We start from the raw sequence: 10,071 nt of genomic DNA, 5'->3' as shown, positions 1-10,071 counted from the left end.
CATTAAACAAAAATAGGTATATATAAAGAGCTATCAATAATTAGTGTGTTTAAAATGAATAAATTGACAAATAAGAGTATACGAAAAAAAAACTAGCATGACATCAAGCAGCATATGACCAAGTGCTCGAAGAAGGTCCATGTTCTTGGTATTGTTGCGATAAAATTGCTACTTTGCCATCTAGTTCTTCTACCTCTTTAGACAATTGCTCAATCTTCTTGAGCTTGGCATCACGTGCTTCTCGCACACTAGCAAGTTCCTCAACTATATGGCGACGATCGATGGAAGAACGGACAGCCTCACTATAGGACTCCACAAGCTTGCTCAATATAAGAGGTTTAAAAGGAAGAGATAAGCACGCTACCTCCCATTGCTCTAACATTTGAAAACAATAGACTTCGGAAATTTCATGTTTCATTTGAAGTAACGGCAGTGTGATCAAGGCTAAGGAGATAAAGTGCAATTTTTTAAAGGAAGAGATGTCTTTGAAATGACGCGCGAAATCTTTGTCCAAAGCTGAATAAAGTGAATAAAATTGTGATGCTTGAGGTTCAAGATGGTGTAAGCGAAGCGCATCTGTGCCCATCAATTCCGTTAAAGTAAGACTCTGCCCCGATTCTTCTTCGGTAAGGTCTGCAGTGAGGAGGTTGGTGAAAGAAACTGATGAACATGTCTCTTGAATATTTTGGCCAGCATCAGTCCTTGGTGCTATATTACTTGAAGTAATGGTCTGGAGTTGAGATAAAGGACCAAAAGCTCTAGTAAAATCCGGGAACTCTGTTGACTGCGAAAGAGAACAAAGTAGGAAATTTATATGCATTTTAGATATAAATATGTGCAGCATGGATATAAAAAGATTCGTACCATCGATGAAGTATGAAAAGAAGCTGAAAAAAAAAGTGGTAAACTGTTAGCAAACTTCAAAGGGATAACGTGAATACTTTTCTCATTTGTAAGAAGGAAAAGTCGACATACCAGGCGCCATAACAGTCCCAACTACGTTGATGTCCTCACTGGAGCTACAATGAAGGGTCGGAGTAATACAGGCCATAGTGGCCTACAAGAAAATGGAGAGCAAATGAATATATATATATGTCATGACTCAAGAACTGATAAATCAAGAGCATGCACCTGGGTTGTGATGTTATCATTGTCACCACTAATGTGCGGGGGAAGAAGGATCTGTGGCTCATTAAGATTCGATTGAACTCTAGTACTTCTCTCAGTACTTCGACGATCTCCCCGAAATGCGTCATTTAAATTCCCTGCCAAGGCTCTTACGACATCAGTCCGTAAAGACCCATTGGCAAAGCCAGAAGAGACATGATAATAGCGAGCATCAAGTCCTGAAGACAATGCTTCCTGAATAGGGACACGTACATCTGTTGCGCCCATAGTATCTCCCTCATCTGGAAGATCTGTCAAACAAAGCAAATTTATATATAAACTGAAGAGCAAACATATATATATATACATATATCGACGACATCAAGTTAATGAACATGTACCAGATCTAGTAGCTCCTTGAACTTCAGAAGGCCTAATGTCATAAGGGAAAACAGTATTGGATCGATTGATCTCATCTTCACCAGTTGCCTCCTCCAAGTTGTCACGACCTGAAATATTGTGAGCATGTGAGCCAATGCACGGAACAGTGATTAGAATCAATAATGTTGCATTATTCAACCAATATACCAAGATCAATGGACGCTGAAGGCACTACTTCTTGAGGGTCCATGGATGATAGACCAATATTCTCGCCAGGAGTAAGCCCTACAGATTGGATAGGGACATTAGCGTGAATTGAGACATGTTCCGACAAACGATTCTCGAGTTCCTTCAGCCATAAATCAACAAATTTTGAAGATACTCCACCATGCCTTGTTTTACAAGGAAGGCAGAACAAGGTACGAGAGCGTTTTGAAGACTGGAGGTAGTTTAACAGGCATGAATTATTAGCTTTTTCTAAGTCCCCCAATTTTCGATGATGAGGGACATGTTGATCAAAACCAAATTTTCTAGCCACACGATCAGGACGATATGCAGTAAATGACCAAGATGCTGATTTAGCATTATCAAGGAGATATAATATGTGACGAGGTAGACATATAGCAAACCAGAAGCCTATACCTCCAGGGGAAATATCTAAAGATAAACGAACATCTTCCGTCAATGATACCACGCCTCCAGGGTACATGTCCAAAGTGAAATAAATGTCTGTGTTGGTAAGGTACGGACGAAAGGTAAATTCCGAAACATTGTCAATAATATCACACAATCTTACTGACTTCTTCGGACGAGAACGAGCCCATGACCAAGGATGAGGGTTATCACTATTCAAACACTTACGCGGTGGGGAGAGCTTTGCAAAACGCTCCCAAATAAACATTTGAAGGAAGCATGCATCGACCGTACTAACCATATTTGTACCCTTTGAATTTATTTCAAGAACTAGGGAGTCTAAGTTGTGGTATAACGTTCCTAGGTAGAGAGCACCTAAAGGGATTTGTTGCCCACATGCAAGTTTACAAGCTAGAGGGAGTACATCACTGTGAACTGTCCTAGAATTTTTTGGATGAAAAACATACCTACTTAGCCACAAAGCGATGCCTGCTGCCAACTCTACAAGATCCCTACCATCCTCTTTATGAAAGTGTCTTACCCAGTCAGGAAGGTCAAACTGCTTCTTATTCCTTTTTAGAGATTCAATAGACGCCTTCAAGGATGACATCAGAGATTTCTCTTCATCTGATGATGGGGCAATGGTAGAAGCAGTACCACAGATGGGCAAGCAAAGAAGTGCGTAAACATCTTCCAACGTTATAGAAAACTCTCCCCAGTTCGTTAAAAAAGTATGGGTCGTGGGGCACCAGCGCGATACCAATTGATTTAAGCTAGGGATATCGCAATACACTTCGAGGCCAGAAGATAACCACATGGAAGATAAAATCTTAACTGATTTCAAAACAACATAAAAGTGTGTGGAAATAGAAGCATTCCACTCCTTCCACTTAACAAATAACCCTGTACGGGCTCGATATTCAACGTCTAATTCATCCCTCAAGAAATGACGGTGTAATGGAGTATCATTGTTAGGCATTATGCGATTATTTGTTGAATCTGGATAAAGGTAAACTCCATTTCCTTCGCAGATATGAGGAAACACTTTATTCCGAAGAGATTCGCATGAGGATTCTGAAAGTAACATATTTTCCTCGCTATTATGATAAGAGGAAATTTTCCTTTTGCAACCCATGAAGCTGACAAACACACACAAGAGAAGGCAAATAGAGGAGGTCTTAGCAACAGGATGAAAATATCAAAGGAGCAACATGCATAAATTACACAAATTGAGACAATCTACAGATTGTCCCCAAAAAAAAAAATATATATATATAATGGAGAACATATAGGACATTCTCAAGCTTGGATACATACCCAGGTAATAATAATATAAGCAATATTTAAATCATGCATAACACATGTACATACGAGATACATGACATACAATACTTACATATGGGCACCTATATATAAGTTAGATTTGCCCATACTCATCATGGCAACTATGAAAAATCTCATCATTTAGGTATTGATTGTGTTTCGTTAAATATACATATCGTGCTATTACACATCTAACTATATATATAAACATTATCATTGAAAGCATATATACCTAGCACATATGTTGCATAAAATAAATGTGTGCACTTAAAATAATATAGGTGTATAGGTCATAAAAAAAAAAAATTACAAAATTTCCACATACATGCATATACACAAATGCAACATGTATATATAATGTATATACACATGAGAGTAAATGATACCTGAGTTTTTTTATTTTCTTTAAAATAGAGTGTGGCCCTATGAGAGAAAAGTAAGAACAAGAAGCATGGTGCTTTTGTCAAAAAAAAAAAATGCTAAGAAAGTAGATTTATAATAGGGAGGCTAGAATTTCTTTAGGAGCAAGAAAATGTGATATTTTTTTTGCTTGTATATAAGTATACAACTTATGTAGATATTAAAAAAAAAATGCATTTTAGATTTTTTTTCCATGTGCACAGCCATATGAAATCATATAAATATATATATTATGAATATATATATATATTTAAAAAAAAAAAAAAGAGTCACTGTATAAACGTAATATATATATATATATGTATATATAAATATATCTAAAAAAAATAAAATTACGTCCCAACAAAAAAAGTAACCGACTCCTCTATATATATATATTAAAGCATATAAATATATTAATATGATGAAACATATATGTATTCAAATTAGAGAAAAATGCTTACGTACGTTTTGATATTTTAGTTCTCTTAATATAATCAAACTCCACATTTTCCTCTGCGTCAGACTCCTCTCTCTCTCTCGATATATATATATATATATATTAAAGCAACTAAATCATATATGTATATATATATATATTAAAGCATATATGCATATCTAACCAACTGACTCATATATGTATATCTAACTAACTGACTCATATATGCATATATATATATATATAAGAGAAAAAGACAAAAAAAAAAGGGGTTACGTAACAAACAAACAAACAAAAAAACAAAAAACAAAAAACAAAAAAAATCTACATATTTTGAAACAAATAAAAAAAAAAAATTAAAATACTCATATTTTGAAAATAATTCATATGCATGGTCCACATACCTATATATATCTGTATACTAAATATATATACTTACGTTGGAATATATTTAAAAAAAAAAAAAAGAGTTGCAAGCTATATATACATATAGCATGCTCATATATATGCATATACTCACCCAACCTATGAATATATATATATAAAAAAAAAAAGGGAGGCACCTTGTTTACACATAATATATTTCTAAAAAAAAAAACTATAAATAAAATGCAACCTACCAAATGCATTCCTAAATAAGAAGCATGCTGCTTATATATGCATAAAAAAAATAAAACACACAATACAGCCAGCCAAATGTCTTGGTTGTATGCTTATGCTACTGACAATATCAATTAATATGGTATTTCAAAATTATTATTAATTGAAAAAAAAAATGAGCGAATGAGAAACATAACAACATTGTTATATTATTTGAAAAAAAAAAAAGGAACTACAGTCCTTGTTACAAGTAGCTAAACACCATTCATTTTGCCAAAACATAAATCCCATTCTTCAAAGCCAAATAGACCAAGTCTATTTCAAAATATGGTACTAAGTACGAGTGGGTTGGATCGATCTAAAAAAAAAAAACAAAGGGAAATAAAAAAAAAACAAAGCTAAGAAAAGCTAGGTTCTTCAAGTCTCTCTAACATGCTTGGAGAGAATATCCTGAAGGTCTTCAGAAATACGAGTGCTTCTCCACTTCTCTGCATCTACAAACTTGTTGCGCCAGTTAGCAGCATCATTCTGATAGATGGTAACCAAGGAACACAAATACTCCACATGGCCTTTAATAATAGCCAGCTCTTTCTTGGTAGTCAAAAGTTCAGCCTGCATCTCATATTGAGATTTCATATTAGGGTCATGGCATGAACGTCTTTTTTTTGGAGGAATGGGAATAGTGGCCCCATTAGTTGGTTGATTTTTCCCTGGAGAAGAAGAAGAAGACATAATAAAAAAGAGAGACAAAAGAGGGAAAGAATTTGGAGAAGCACTGTTGTGGGAACGAAAAAAAAAGATACAAGGATACTGTTATGAGCGTACTACTATATGTAGGTATTTAAAGCATGGAAAAAGTATGCATGGCTGCTAAGTTATGATTAAAAATCTATAATCGAGGCGAATAACCTAAGAAAATAGGTGGAGCATGCTTGGGGTACTAGTTTTTCTTTTGTTAAATATATATATAAATAAATGAACAAAGTCTCAGAGGCACATTATTATTTTATTCATAAATATTAAAAGAGCATAGGCTCATTACAAAGGAGCTTGCTAAAAGCTTGTCAGAAGCTTATCATAAGCATAGTACCCATGCAAGGTTATAAACTACGTAGCCATGTGTGCCTCCAAGCAGAACAAAAACTTCAAGGGCGAGGAAGACCAACACCCTGAGAAGACGAAGGAAAATCTAATCCTGACATGGGGATTTCAAACATGTTGTTAATAGGAGAATACTGAGAAGGGCTAGGAGTAACGAGTGAGACAGGATGCTTCACATCAAGGTAATGTCGGAACCATACTTGAACTTCATTCTTCAAAAATTATACATCCTTATCAAATTGAGAGCGAAGAAGCTCTATCTCCCTATCACGTTCTGCGTGAATGCATCTCAGTTCAGAATCTTTCCTAGAAAGTGTAGCATAAGCTTGGAGAAGCTCAGTTTTCAGAGAAACCATTCGAAAGGACATTTCTTCTAAGCGATCATTGAAATCATCAAGCTGTCGACAATGGTTACGACATTCAGACTCCCTAACACGAGTAGCATCATTAGTGTTTGCTAAAGAACGTTCTAAGGAATGAACACGCCTACGCAAGTCATTGGTGTAAGATAAGGCATTAGGAGGAAGATCCTTCAAGTCATGAGTGAATTCAAGGTTTGAAGGTTGAGAAGGACTACTTCCCGAAGACATGACCACAACAAGAATTGGGAAATGCTTGAAAGATGTGATTCAAGACTAATACAATGTCCTATTTATAGATAAATTTTTTAGGGACATCTAGCAAGGTATAACGTGGTGAGACACTCGACAAACGTAAGCTATCAAGAAGAGTCTTTGCATGTATAAAAATGCTACGAGTATTTTCACACATGCAAGGGGGCTAATGTTGAAGCGTAAAATAATAGACAGGGTTAAAAAGGGAATTGTGCAATAATGAGAATGTCCATGATACATAGCCTTTATTACAAGAATGCCATGAAGGAAGCTTGCAGAAATAGACAAGCTTTGGTAGATAACACGTGTAGCATTTTAACCTTTTCTTGCAAGCTACGTGTTGCATTCTAGCCTTTTCCTGCAAGTTACATTTTAGCTTCTCTAGCAAGCAGCCCTGGCCTATAAAAGGACGGCTAACAGAAGCAATGGGACAGACAGAAGGGAAGATAGCATCCATACTCATCATTAGCGTGCCTCTCCATAAACTAGCTCTTCTTAGCCTAAGCCAGCTTTTCTCAAGCAGACTAGGTTGATCATCATAACCTACACCACGCCTTCTCACCCTTACACATATAGATATATTTCCAACCCTCGCTCAAGCCTGACTGCAAACTCGATTACCAATATATTTCCAACCTTGCATAACCTAGCTTGCTACAAATTCATATGTGTTGCCAACCTTGCATAATCCAACTTGCTTATATTTCCAACCTTGCATAGCCTAGCTTACTATAAGATCGTATATATTTCTAACCTTGCATAATCTAGCCAGCAAAATAAATATATATATATATGCATCCTCCAACCTTGCATAACCTAGCTTGTTACAAATTTACTACAGGCTAGCTACATCCAGTAAAATAAACGTCCTAAGATACGAAGAGCAATCTATACCACAAATCTCTCTAAGCTCTTTAAGCGATAAAGATGATGGGCTATGCTCCCTTGTTGTAATCTTCTATTAATAATAAGAAGACAATTCTTGCTACCGTGGATGTAGGCAATAATCACATATATATTGCTGAACCACGTAAATGTGTGTTGTTTTATTTTATTTTTATTTTTATTTATTCATCATGAGCACATATAATCAATAGTTTATTATATTGTTTGCATTATTATTAAATGTTCAGTTAGAACCCCTGAACAACATGTTTTGTTTATTGTTGAGCAAGAAAATATATTCACTATTAGTTGGAAGGCAATGCTCATTAATTTTTTTATAGACTTCTTTGATGGAAGTAATTGTATTTTGTTATCATTTATTGCTTTATAGAAATATAATTGAAGCCAAATGTTATTTATTAACATTATTCATATTTGAGAATTTGCCGAAAGAAAAAAATTAAGAAAAATTCCAAACCCTTAAATTAATAAAATATACAAGAAAAACTTAATTATTAGTTAGGAAGGAAACTATGACATTTATATAAGTCTATATGCATGCTTTTTATTGCACAAAATACATGCATATAAGTGATTTTCATACAGAGATTCGTAAGTACAATAATAAAACCATTAAAGTACTTACAAGATGCATAGCGGAACAATAACTATACCATTTTGATTCCCTAACCTTATTATGTTCTTGTTGAATGCTAGATATTGTAAGGAATCCAAACCGCTTTGAAACAAGACCACAGTCTTCCAAGTCTTTTTTTTTTAAAACAATCTAGTGTTTGTGTGGGCAAGTCTCAATACATGAGAAGAAAATTCCTAGAGAGAAAACTAAAAGAGAGTGAGCGAGTAGTTATAGAATACTAGTAATAAATTTTTTACCTTGTCAAGTTCAGTTCTTTTAATGCATTTTATTTTAGAACACTAGGCAATTAGCTAGGAAATAAAATACGATTTAGTTTCCCATTTTAATTTAATTATTTAATAATTATAATTAATTAAATACTTGTCAAAATTAACCAAATATAATTTTGACATTTATTTAATTTATTTTATTAATATTAATATCAATCTATCAATATTAACAAAATTATCCCAATTGACTATAATACTATCTTTTTGAGACTTTGCAATAAAATCCTCAAAGTTTCTTCTATTTCTTTTCTCACAAAATATCAATAAATAATTTAACATTACTTATTTCCACTGAACTAGTCAATATGATATTTTTATAATTAATAATTAAATTAATTATTCAAGACTAATATGTTCATTTTGATAAGACATGATATGGGGACCATGGATCCATGAACTCAAGCTCCAATAAGTTACCGTTAGTTTATTTATAACAAATAAACTCACGACTTTATTAATTCCTCGTGACTCCACTATAAGCTTAGAATTGCACTCTTGAATTCATAGAACGCTTTACACCAAATGTAAATACATTATCCATTGTTTTAATCATAACCGTCATTCAATCCTCTATAGAGAATCTACTAATGAGACAGGTGCAAATTACTATTTTATCCTTCATTGGTATTTTATCCTTAACTCCCATTAAGTTCCTTGTAAATGATATTTTTGAAATTTAATTACAGAAATGAGTACTCTATCATTTAACACTTGAACCAAGCTATAAGGAAATCATCATTTCACTTCTTAAACAGAAGCTATAGATTTCATGTCTATGATAAATACTCCCACTCAATTATACTACTAGATCTCCAATATGTAAGTATGAACTAGTCTGTAGGGTAAGCTGGTAACGAACAAATCAAAACACTTGAATAATACAATTAACCGAATATTAATCACTCAGAATTAAGATTGAATTTACTCATGATCAATGTTGTGATATGATTAGATTAGATAATAATGATACTTACTTATCTTATCAATAATCAATATTGGTCCAGTCCAATGTAACAAAATATCTTATTAACTTGGTCAATTTTTGGATAAGACATCACACCCTGAATGTGTAAGTAGATCATATCGTAGATTACGAAATTAGTGAAAATCCAATACACTGACTTAATCTTATGACTAATTCTTTTGAACATATAATTACAATTATAATCACTTGTGACCTAGTCACTATAATTATAATTATTTATATGTTCGAGATTTTATAAATGTTTGTATTATTCCAATAATCATGTAATAAAATAAGCAAGCAATACGGTTGTTAAACTAAATAATTTCTATTTCTTTTATTGACAATATAAAATTGCGTTACATGTCCGACATAGTTTTGTAAGGGTATAAAACTCAATAGTTACTTTCCAACACCCCTTTCCTCTTATACTGACTCAAACTCAGCAGCATGAATTTTGGCATGGTATGAATAAATGCATATTACTCTGGTGGTACCATGCTCTTGAAATTATCTTCTTATTAAGTACTTTGTGTTCATGCTCTACCCCTTTCAACCACCCTAAGTAGGTCTATTTTGGAGCTGATTATTGTTGAAAATTTAAGTGTAGTGAAAATTTAATTTTTGGGGGCTAATAGCATTTTTATTATTTTAGGAGGCTTACTTATTGTTTTTTCCAAATTTTTAAACTAGAATGA

This window comes from Humulus lupulus, chromosome 8, assembly GCF_963169125.1.
Source record: "Humulus lupulus chromosome 8, drHumLupu1.1, whole genome shotgun sequence".
Lineage (NCBI taxonomy): Eukaryota > Viridiplantae > Streptophyta > Magnoliopsida > Rosales > Cannabaceae > Humulus > Humulus lupulus.
Note: the sequence above shows the minus strand (reverse complement) of the source record.